At 40.3% G+C, this 13034-nt stretch overlaps 1 pseudogene; it reads left to right on the top strand.

Moving 5' to 3' along the window:
• Positions 1-46: 46 nt before the first annotated feature.
• Positions 47-13034, top strand: LOC121960047 (uncharacterized; annotated as a pseudogene).

Raw genomic sequence — 13034 nt, 5'->3', positions numbered from 1 at the left:
CAGCAGCTGTCTAGGTGGCTGGTCTCAGACGATCTTGGAGGTGAACATGCTGGATATGGAGGTCCTGGGCTGGTGTGGTTACACGTGGTCGGAGGTTGTGATGCCGGTTGGATGTACTGCCAAATTGTCTGAAACGCCACCTGTGAGGTGGGATGGATTATCTCGCAAAGGAGAAGTGCTCACTAACACAGATTTAGACAGATTTATGAACAATATTTGAGAGAAAGTTGTCTTTTGTGTATATAGAAAATGTTTTAGATCTTTGAGTTCAGCTCATGAAAAATGTGAGCAAAAACAAAAGTGTTGTGTTTATATATATATATATATATATATATATATATATATATATATATATATATATATATATATATATATATTTATATATATATATATATATATATATATATTTATATATACACATACAGTATATATAATATGTGTACGTGTGTGATATCAAAGAAGGTGTGGACACCTGACTTGCTTTCTTTCTTTCTTTCTTTTTTGTTTGAATGATTGTCCACATTAGTCTGTATTAATTAGCCAACATAGTCATGTGATGTATACATATTTATGTCTCTGGTAGCCTGTAGCTCCTAGCGTGGGTGCCACGTTCACGTATGTGCGCTTGCACAAGACCAATGAGAGCTCGTGGCGTGGTATCTGCACTTACCTGGAAGCCACCTGTGCGCACCCGATTTACAATAGATCCATGGAACGCAATGACAAAGGAGTCTCAAAGTTAGCAGCAAGCTACAAGTCTCTTTGATGGATTTTGAACTCCTGTGCTACACGACGCCAGTGACGTTTTTAAAGATAACTTGGCATGTTGGGCCTTCAGGACACTCGGATTACTTCGGACAAGCAGTATGGAGACACTTTATGTTTTTATTATGTATTTTTTTAGCGATTTGCGTGGCTCAATTATTTAGGATTTGAATACAATGCCGTCCGGCAGTGTTTTGTGGACTACAACTTAACTTTCCATTGGTATGAGGGTGAGTAATGACTGAATTTTCATTTTTGGGTGAACTTTTTGTTACTCACTGTGCAGGTAGTATTTGGTTGACACTTCAGTACTCAAGCAATGATTTTGGTGACTACATGTAGATGTTAATACAGTATGAGGAAACTAGTATTACATGGGTACAGGTCTCTGTGCAGAGCTGATGTCATGGTGTTAAGGAAAGCAGGTCACTTGAGCTGTCATCAGTAACATCACAGGAATTACCCAGCAAAGTGAAGCTTTCTATGACTTTGTTAGGTCATTTTAGTGCAGATGTTGTTTTAGTGAGTTAACCAGTGAAAGTGAAATATGTGAGTCAGGGCTTTGTGATTTTCTAAAGAGAAACATCAGTGATTCCACCCAATATGCCTATAAATCAGTGATGTATTGTGCTATGAATTCTTCCTGTTATTTGTAATTACCAGTGGGTTGTGAGTGAGGGGGTCAGAGTAGTCATTTCAAGTGTAATATGTGTTTGGTAGTTTTAAGAATATTTTAGGTATTCCTTCTTTTTTTGATAGTGTTTGAGAAAAACAGGAATGACAGCGGAGAGAGAGAGAGGGGGGACGTGCAGCAAAAGGCCTGGGCCAGACTAGGTCCTGCTTGGAAGGACTAGAATGTCCAGAGTCAGTTTTACACATTATACACTGGTTAGAAGGGAGGGATGTTTCCTGTTGTATTGTAAATTAAGAAAGATGAAGCGCATGATGTTATGACATACCCTTTTATGGTGCATACTAGGCCTGGGCATTATGTAATCATCATACCTTCAGACAGGCTAACTGTTACCCATGAATTCTAAATCACCTACCCATAACAGCATGGTAAATTAATTAGTGAACAGTTACATACTATTGAAACATATTGGCCCATTATTTTGTATTTCAAGTGTACAGACATTCTTGTGAGTCAGAATGGATTGTTTTGTTCCTTTTCGAAGCAAGAGACTAATATATAATATATGAACCTGTCAACAATTTTTACTAATAGTTTAGTTTGCACTAGGCTTGATCACCAGGGTATTTAGAAATCCTGAAGGTATGTTTTTCAATACTTTTATAAATACAGGCACTCCTCTTTTTATTAAACTCATTGTTCATTGTATGTAGTGCACAGCACGCACCACCAAAGCTCAGTGTCTGATCTATACTTGTGGAACAGGCAGAAAGAGGAGCACTTGCACATATGTCATCAAATGCAATCATACCTTTGAATTTACAAATTCTACACTGTACACTGTAATACTGTGATAGCACCCAAGCTTAGTGCATACACTGCTATGCACTTAGCATAGCATAAAGGCTTTAGCTGATGCTCTTATTGTTTTATTTTGTTTTCATTTTCCGTATTGTTACTGAGACAAATACCAATAATGGTATTTTTGTTGTTATTGTACCTTATACTGAACTAAAAATGCTGAAGCCAACAAGAAGTTTTATTTTGTGTTTTTAATTTTTATTTTTTTTGCAGTATTGTAGAAAATTATAACTAACATATTCAAACAAGGCTTAACTGTAACTGGAATACTGTTACTGTACTTTATTATCATTTAAACTAAAGATTTTCACTGCTTGAACGCTTGTCTTTGTCTCTTTTGCCTGGGTGGAATGTGTCCCTTTGACAAAACCCTTGGCCCCAGCCTGGCCTCCCCAGTAAGATTGGACTAGAACTGCCACTGACCCCCAGGGAACTGTGTAGGCTTTACAGGCTGACCTTATTCTACAGTAAAAAAAAAAAAGAGAATGTTTATCAACATTATATTGAGAGATCAGTTCTTGAAAACTGAGAATACTATTTGCCCCATTAATATCTTGAAGGGGTGAAATACCTTTGTGCATAACATAATCTTGATTTATGTTCAGTCAGCGCTGCCCAGTTTTACCATTTGATCTAATTTTGTTCCAAATTTTAAATAGAGAGAGAGAGAGAGAGAGAGAGAGAGAGAGAGAGAGAATGCAGGTCAGTCTCTTTATTTTCTTCTAAAGAGTTCTAAACTCTTTGCATCAGCAGTGGTGTCATGGAGAGCGGGCAACACAAAAATGCAGAAGCCTACTCTCCCTGCTGTATCTGAGGACCAAAATACCAAATGAGTGCGGACATCTCAATTTCCGAAATTGTCACGGCTATAAAATCTATGCAAAATAACAAATCACCTGGCCCTGACGGGTTTACATGTGAATTTTATAAAAAAGTTTGCCCTGCAATTAGCACCAACACTTCAAGCAATGTTTAAGGAAGCACTCTCACTGGGGACTCTCCCTATGACGCTGAGACAAGCCTCAATCTCCCTACTGGCAAAGAAAGATAAAGATCCGCTTTTGTGCTCATCATATCGACCAATCTCTTTGCTAAATGTTGACTTTAAAGTATTATCTAAGGTCTTAGCTAAGCGCCTGGAGAGTGTAATTCCCAATATTGTCTCACCTGATCAAACAGGATTTATCCAGGGCCGTCACTCATATTCGAATTTGAGAAAGCTATTTAATGTAATCCACTCTGCTCAGTCAAAATATCCTGAGGCAGTAATTTCTCTCGACGCAGAAAAAGCTTTTGACCGGGTCGAATGGAACCACTTATTTTTCACCCTTCGCAAATTTGGCTTTAAAGAAGAGTTCATCGCTTGGGTCAAATTGCTTTACTCCTCTCCTCTGGTATCAGTAATTTCTAATAATACCCAGTCTGCTTATTTTCCTCTTGGAAGGGGGACAAGACAGGGATGTCCTCTGTCCCCCCTCCTGTTTGCAATTTCAATTGAACCTCTAGCAATAGCACTGCGACTTTGCAAGGATTTTAAAAGTATACAGCGGGTCGGCCTGGAGTTTAAAGTCTCATTATATGCAGATGACTTACTTCTATACGTATCCAAACCAGCTTCATCACTTCCTTCCATTGTAGACATTCTGAAACAATTTGGGAAAATTTCGGGATACAAGCTGAATTTGCAAAAGAGTGAAATGTTTTCCTTAAGAGCTGAAACAGATGCACCTCCTTCTAGCCCTCCCCCCTTTAAAAGGATTCAAAATGGCTTTAAATACCTGGGAATTGAGATTACCCGCACTTTATCTACTACTTTTACAAAAAATTTGACTGCTCTCCTCAACAATTGTAAACAGGACATGAATAGGTGGGCCTCTCTACCATTATCAGTAGCTGGACGTGTTAACGTTATCAAAATGATAGTATTACCTAAATTTCTATATCTCTTCCAAAACATCCCAATTTTGATTAAAAAATATTTCTTTAAAACACTTGATAAAATCATTGTTTCTTTCATATGGGGGAATAAACCCAGTTGTATCAGCAAGATCCACCTCCAAAGACCAAAACACTTTGGAGGGCTAGCCCTGCCAAATTTCCTTTTTTATTATTGGGCATGCAACTTTCAAAAATTAATCCACTGGCTTGAAGATAAACCAATCACAGGAAGGGCAGACTGGGTGCAATTAGAACTCTCATCATGCCGATATCACTTAGGCTCAGTGATTTGCACAGCCTTGCCTCTTGTCTGTAATAACAGACCCTATATTTACCCAATGGTTTGATAAAGGAATCAAATCAAACTGTAATTTATACATAGAAGACACATTTGCATCTTTCTCACAACTATCCCAAGCCTACAATCTACCTAAAAACCATTTCTTCCGTTACTTGCAGGTTAGAAGCTTCGTACAAAAGACGTTCCACTCATTTCCAGATAAGCCCACAAAATCATATATAGACTGTATTCTAGAATTGAAATCAGACAGTAGAGGACAGATTGCCCAGATCTATGACCTCATTCAGAAAGTTGACCCACACCCCACTGAAAACTTAAAGAAGGCCTGGGATTCTGACCTTGGAGTAGTTCTCAGAGATGATCAGTGGAAGTCCGTCTTAGATTTGATACATACATCATCTTCGTCTGCTAAACACGGTCTAATCCAACTGAAAGTCGTACACAGAGTTCACTTCACTAACGCTAGGTTGGCAAAGATTTATCTGAACCTTGACCCACTATGCTCCCAATGTAGAGGCCAACCTGCAGACTTAATACACATGTTCTGGCTATGTCCGAGCCTTTCTACTTTTTGGACAAGTATTTTTTTTTTTAAACTTTCTTTTTATTGATTTTTTCCAATAGAAAAAACAGAACAAACATGTAAATATACACACAAAACAGGTACAATAGACAGGGTCATCCATTGCAAAATACAATGGCAGGTTAACAACGGGCTGGCAGAAATCAGGCTGATGAATCATGTCTAGGGGCTAAGGCACCCATAGTTCTCCAGTCCCTCTCGGTCCACAGTGGATAAAATAAATTAGAAAAAAAAAAAAAAAATACAGATTTTCCCACACTGAGTATGCAATTACCTCTCATCTATGTAGTCCCTCCATTTTTTCCAGTATTGGTCACCTTTTTCAGTATTGTATCTCAGGGAAAATGACAACCTTTCCATGTTGTAGATTTCTTCAACTATTCCTGTCCAGTCTGAAATTGTTGGACACTCCTTGTTCAGCCAATTCCTGGTTATTGCCTTTTTGCTACTAGCCAATAATATTTGTAATAGATATCTGTCTTGTTTATTTATCTCAGTTGGTATATTTCCTAAATATATAACACTGAAACTGACATCTGGCTGCAGATTGATTATTGAATTGATTGCTGCTATAATGTTTTCCCAATAAGATGAAATTGTGGGACATTCCCAGAATATGTGAAAGTGGCCGGCTGACACATTACCACACCCTCTCCAGCAACGTCCCTGGGCTGGGTTATTGGTCTGTAAACTTTTAATTCTGGGAGTTATAAAGTATCTTAGGGTGTTTTTCCAAGTGAATTCCCGCCACAGATCTGAGCTAGTAGTAGTGGACATTGTCTTACAGATATTAAACCAATCATCTTCAGATATCTGTATGTTAGCTTCCTTTTCCCACCTTGATTTAATATACATTGTGGAGAAACCCCTGTCCTTCTGTAAAGCTAAATAAATCCTGGAGATCAGTTTTCTGCTCAAATTTCCTTTATAGGCTTTAGCGAATATCTCTATCAGATTCATTCCTTCTTCTCCAATTGTTTTGATGTTTTTATTAAAATAATCTCTCAATTGAAAATATCTGAAGAGATCCTGTTTTTCCAATTTGTGTTTTTTCCTGAGATAGTCAAAAGAAACCAAGACGGTATTAGTAGAAACTGTACAGTAAGAGGTAATACCAAGGTTTGTCCAATATGTAAATCTGCTGTCCAGTTTGGCTGGTGTGAAATCTGTATCGAATGCTACCCAGCGTAATAGTTTTGCATTTCTTTCAAATTTAGAGTCTTTAAGAATTTTGTACCATATGTTTAAAGGGTTTATAATCAAATTAGTTAGTTTATCTGTCGATAGGTATTTTTTCAAGAGGAATTTGTCTCCCAGCACAGATGGGAGGGGTTCACATATAAAACTTTGTTCTAACTCTTTCCATTTTGCATCACATTCCGGATCACACCAACCAACCAGGAAGCGCAACTGTGCCGCTCTGTAGTAATCCTCCAAACAGGGTAGAGCCCTACCGCCTTTATCTTTTGGCAACTGTAGTGTCTGAAGTCTAATCCGCGGTCTTTGTTTTGCCCAGATAAAAGTAGATATCATCCTATTCCATTCATTAAATTGCTTTGGTGGTATCTCAATTAACTAAACTAAACTACTAAACTACTAAACAACTAAACTACTCAACTAAAAAAAATTCAGAAAATCAATAAAACATATTTACAAAAAAAAAAATGCAGAAGCCTGGAGTTCTGTAGCAAAAGCCCCGAGAGCCGGCGAGTCTCTATCGGATGATGCTTTTTGCATGAATTTGCATTATCCAGTTTTGTCGTGGGGGGAGGAGGGATATCCAAGCACTGGTTAGATGGAGGAAGGTTTACCACAGTTGATCTACATTCACTACACTGTTTTAATACAAAGCTGAAGTATCCCTTAAAATTAAATTATCAAAGAATAATTTGGCAGCCTCCTTGCTGCAAGTCTCAGGACCCCTTAGGGACTGTGGACCCTCTATTGATGAACCAGAGTTGAAATCACATGTTGATATCACGAGTCATAGCTAAGTACAATTGGTACACAAGCCAAAAGCTATATATTTTTGTACACTGGGGACATACCAATCATTTTATTCTGAAGTATTCCTAAAAATACTTAACATTGATTGCTGTTGCAGAAGTCATTTTGTAATCTAATCACCATGTCATCATATTATGATGATATGGGGTGTGCGTGATGCAAAATAGTTCATCCAGTGTGTCGTCTGAACATGTCTGAAGGCAGAAGTGTTGGCAGCTGTTCCAAACAGCCACACTAGAAGGCAGTGTGAAAGGCCTACAGCCATTCAGTGGTGAGAAAAAAAATAAGAATATTTTCTTCAGTCTCTAGGGCAACTCAGGATTCATCAGTTATTACTCTTTGTTATTTTTATTCAAGAATATAATTAATCCCATACAGCTACTTTCAAGAACTAGTGTTTCCATTAAACAGAACAGATCCTGCGTCTGCAGTTGACACTCCAGGATGCAGCTACCATGATGTCAACACATGCACATGTGGTGGGATGATCCTGCACTTGGTTTTGTTTAGGTAACAAGAGCACATGGCAACCATCCGTGCACATGCTGGCACAGATGGTTAGGATTAGGGAAAGAGGCACCTGATAAGGAAAAAACAACTCGAAGCATTCTGTGGCGTATCATGCAGACACAACAGGTTCCACATTCCAGCAGGTGCCATCCTGCCAACCAGCTGCATATGATAACGTTGCAACTGGTACTTATCATCTGCATTCTCAGCTGATGTCCTCTGGTAGAGTCTCTGTGCTGCATCTACGACCGTTTCCCAGCTAATCTTCTGACTTGCTCCTTACTTTGGCTGCTTTTTATTTGTCTGTGACTGAAAACTCACATAAGTTTTACTCAATCACTCACAGCTGTCTTGTCCTCTCAGCAGTTTTTTTATTCTGTTTAATCACGCAGCCGCTCACTCACTGTGAGCCTGTTAGCTACTTTTGCATTAGCTGTGGTTAGCAATGGCTTCTCCCTGCTCTTCTCCCTCTTCTACTGCTCTCTCCTGCTCAGTGTATCAGATGTTTAGTTACTCTTCTGCCTCCTTTAGTGATAGTGGTACCTGTAACAAGTGTAGTTTTTTTGCTGCACTGGAGGCAAGGCTTAGGGATCCGGAAGTGCGGCTCCGCACCATGGAAAATCTCTCTTTAGCTGCGCTAGTTAGCAAGCCCCCTGTAGCCGGTGCAGACCGACATAGCATAGTCAAGTCAAGTCAAGTCAAGTCAGTTTTATTTATATAGCCCATTATCACAAAACAAGGTTTGCCTCAGAGGGCTTTACAGTGTACGACATCCCTCTGCCCTTAGACCCTCACATCACCCAAGGAAAAACTCCCCAAAAAGAACCCCTGTAACGGGGGAAAAAAAAAAGAGGAAGAAACCTCAGGAAGAGCGGTAGAGGATAGTGAGGGATCCCTCTTCCAGGACGGACAGACGAGCAATAGATGTCGTAAATAGCAAGTGAAATACAATCATGGCAAAAAAGGAAAGAGAAAGAGAGGGGGGGAGAGGGGGGGGGGGCACAGAACAATAGAAACAGATGCATGTCATATTACAATAATGGTAGGTGTGAAATTAGTAATTGCTCTCTATGATGATGTTGATAGAGATGATAACAGTCTCATGCATATGTGAAAGGGAGTTGTCCAAAGGCAAGATCACAGCATTGGCGCAACCAGGACCAGACCACGATCAGGGCGAGCAGGGGGCACAGAATCAGTACAGCCACAGCACGAGCACAACCAAAGGCAGGGTCGCAGCATCAGCACAGCTATCACCACGGTCAGGCACAGTCAAGGTTACGGCCAGGATCCAGGGAAACTAGGAAACAAGGGAGCAGGAACGCTCCCAAGAGGCAATGGGATTAGCGTAGTGCAGTTCAACAGACCCAGGCTCTGTAATCGCGAGCCCCAGGTGGTGAGAGTACCACATGGCTATCACAGAGCTAAGCTAAGCTTGCACATGGCAATGCAGTAAACAGACATGCATGATTTCTGATGGCAGCATTGAGAGAAGGAAAGGAGCTCAGCATATCAGAGGAAGTCCCCCGGCAGGTTAAACCTATGTCAGCCTAACTATGGGCTGGACCAGGCAACCTGAGCCAGCCCTAATTATAAGCTTTATCAAAGAGGAAGGTCTTAAGTCTACCCTTAAAAGTTGAAACGGTGTCTGCCTCCCTGACCGAAAATGGAAGATGGTTCCATAGGAGAGGAGCATGGTAGCTGAAGGCTCTGGTTCCTAACCTACTTTTGGAAATTTTGGGAATCACAAGTAACCCTGCGTTTTCAGAGCGCAGTGATCTTGAGGGTTGGTAAGGAACTATGAGCTGTGACAGATAGGATGGAGCCTGACCATTTAGAGCTTTATAAGTAAGGAGGAGGATTTTAAATTCAATCCTGGATTTCACAGGGAGCCAGTGCAAAGAAGCTAAAACAGGAGAAATATGATCCCTTTTCTTGCTTCCCGTTAAAACACGAGCAGCAGCGTTCTGCACCAGTTGGAGAGACCTAAGAGATTTGTTTGGGCAACCAAATAATAGGGAATTACAGTAATCCAGCCTAGAGGTGACAAATGCATGTACTAATTTTTCAGCATCTGTTTGTGATAGGATATGTCTAATTTTTGCGATGTTACGCAAGTGAAAGAAAGCCGTCCTTGAAGTTTGTTTTATATGGGAGGCAAAGGATAAATCCTGGTCAAATAAAACTCCGAGGTTCCTTACAGTTGTGCTAGAGGCCAAGGTAATGCCATCTAGAGAAATTAAATTGTTGGAAAAGGAGCTTCTGAGGTGTTTTGGGCCAAGAACAATAACTTCAGTTTTGTCTGAATTCAACATCAGGAAATTACGGCTCATCCAGGCTTTTACATCCTTAAGACATGTTTGAAGTCTAGATAGCTGATCAGTTTCATCTGGTTTCATAGATAGATATAATTGCGTATCATCAGCATAACAATGGAAATTTAAGGAATGTTTTCTAATTATGTTGCCTAAGCGGAAGCATATATAAAGTGAAAAGGATTGGTCCGAGCACCGAACCTTGTGGCACTCCAAAGCAGACCTTTGTATGTGCGGAGGGTTGATCATTGATGTGAACAAATTGGGAACGATCTGATAAGTATGACCTAAACCAGGCTAGTGACGTTCCTTTAAGGCCAATTGAGGTTTCAAGTCTGTGCAGTAAGATTTGATGGTCAATGGTGTCAAATGCAGCACTGAGATCTAATAGGATTAAAACAGAGACCAGACCTGTGTCAGAAGCGATAAATAAGTCGTTATTAATTTTACTAGTGCCGTCTCTGTGCTATGATGAACTCTAAAGCCTGACTGAAAGTCCTCGAATAAACTGTTGTCTCGGAGAAAGTCACAGAGCTGATGAGCAACCACTCTCTCAAGGATTTTAGAAATAAAGGGAGATTAGATATCGGTCTATAGTTAGCTAAAATCTCAGGATCGAGAGTGGGCTTCTTTAGAAGAGGTTTAATGACAGCTACTTTAAAAGACTGGGGTACATAACCTGTCAATAAAGACGAGTTGATTATATCTAATAAAAAGTTGTCTAATAAAGGTAAAACTTCCTTAAGGAGCTTAGTTGGGATGGGGTCTAGCAGGCATGTTGATGGCTTAGATGCAGAAACCAAAGTATAGAGTTGATGAAGGTCAATGGGGGAGAAATGGTCTAGATAAATTTCGGGTCTTGCTGCCATAATCAGGCTATCTGAGTCCGGGGTCAGGTCAGTTGAGGGTAAGAGGTGATGGATTTTATCTCGAATAGTTATGATTTTATTATTAAAGAAATTCATAAAGTCGTCACTGCTTAGGGCTGAAGGAATACAGGGCTCTATAGAGCTGTGACTCTGAGTCAACCTGGCTACAGTGTTGAAAAGAAACCTGGGATTGTTTTTGTTTTCCTCAATTAGTGATGAATAATAGTTTGCCCTGGCATGGCGGAGGGCCTTCTTATAGACTTTAAGACTGTCCAGCCAGACTAAACGGGACTCTTCCAGTTTGGTCGAACGCCAATGTCTTTCAAATTTTCGCGATGTTTGTTTCAATTTGCGAATCTGGAGGTTAAACCATGGGGCTAATTTTTTTTGTTTCATTATTTTCTTCTTGAAGGGTGCAACAGTGTCGAGAGCTGATCGCAGTGAGCCAGTAGCATTATCGATGAGACAGTCAATTTGGGAATGACTTAAGTTAGTAGTAGTGTGCTCAGGAGTTGTAAGACATGGTAATGATGTCACAGCAGAGGGAATTAGTTTCTTAAATTCAGCCACTGCTGAGTCAGATAGACATCTAGAAGAGTATAGCCTCTGCTAACTGTCCCCCAGCAACCCCCGTGCAGCCGGGAGGCTGGGTGACTGTCTGAGCGAAGCATAGTAAGCCGAAGCCCACAGTACACCACCCACCCTTCACGTTTCAAATAAGTACTCCCCGCTTAGTGACACACCGGCCGAGGACACAACCCTGGTCATTGGTAGCTCTGTTTTGCAAAATATGAAGTTAGTGACACCAGCGGCCGTAGTCAGATGTATCCCTGGAGGCAGAGCTGGCAACATCAAGTCAAATTTGAAGCTGCTGGCAAAGGCTAAACGTAAATACAGTAAGATTGTTATTCACATTGGCGGTAATGACACCCGGTTACGCCAATTGGAGGTCACTAAAATTAACATAGAGTCGGTGTGTGAGTACACAAAGACGATGTCAGACACCGTAATCTTCTCTGGACCCCTCCCCAATGTGACCAGTGATGACATGTTTAGCCGCATGTCATCACTCAACCACTGGTTGTCGAGGTGGTGTCCAGCAAATGATGTGGGCTTTGTTAATAATTGGCACTCTTTTTGGGGTAAACCTGGTCTTATCTGAAGGGACGGCATCCATCCCACTATGGATGGAGCTGCTCTCTTCTTTAGGAATCTGGCCGAGTTTATTAGAGGCCTAAAGCCACGACATCTCAGAGTTGGGACCAGGGTGCAGAGTCGCAGTCTTACACGTTTCTCTGAGCTTCCTCTAGCACAGTCACACACCCATAATGTAAATGTTATAAAAACGGTGTCTTTCCCCCAACCACTTCATTTGTTTAAAGCTAAAATAAACAAAAGGGGAGGTGTACAAGAAAATCTCATAAAAATTGATACATCTCCTGTCAAAGAGCATCATAACAGGAGACTTAAATGTGGACTCTTGAACGTTAGATCCTTATCAACCAAAGCTCTTTTAGTCACTGATTTAATATTGGATAACCATATTGATTTAGTCTGCCTCATTGAGACCTGGCTTTAGCCTGAATGAATCCACTCCTCCTGGTCATATAAATAGTCACATTGCGTGGGACACTGGCCAGGGATGGGGAGTCGCTGCTATTTTTGATTCAAGCTTAGCAATTCACACTAAGGCTAAGCTAAACTATAGTTCATTTGAAAGCCTTTTCCTTAGTCTTTCTCACCCATCCTGGAAAACTCTACAGCCAATTCTATTTGTCATAGTGTACCGCGCCCCCGGCCCATACTCTGAATTTCTATCTGAATTCTCTGAGCTTATATCAAGTTTAGTGCTTAAATCAGACAAAATTATTATCGTAGGGGATTTTAACATTCACATAGATGTTAATAGTGATAGCCTTAGTTCTGCTTTCTCCACGCTTTTGGATTCAATTAGCTTCAGTCAGTGTGTACATAAACCCACCCACCGCCACAACCACAACTTAGATCTTGTCCTTGCATACAGCATTAATATTATATTGTATTATTAGTATTATTATGTAGTGGTTATTAATAACTACGGTAGAATTTGGATTTTGCACTCGTTAAAGTAAAAGGGGCACCATTCTCCATTCAGGAGAAAATTAAATCTTAAATTGTGACAGTGTTAAAACATGTCATTACTTTAATCAATCTCACAATCTGTACCGTTTATCCTGTATACATTGATCTTGTTTATCTTTAGTCGAGTTGA

This window comes from Plectropomus leopardus, chromosome 20 (assembly GCF_026936395.1).
Source record: "Plectropomus leopardus strain MGB_pleo_1.0 chromosome 20, ASM2693639v1, whole genome shotgun sequence".
Classification (NCBI taxonomy): Eukaryota; Metazoa; Chordata; class Actinopteri; order Perciformes; family Serranidae; genus Plectropomus; species Plectropomus leopardus.
Note: the sequence above shows the minus strand (reverse complement) of the source record. Positions and strands in the feature narration are given on the sequence as shown.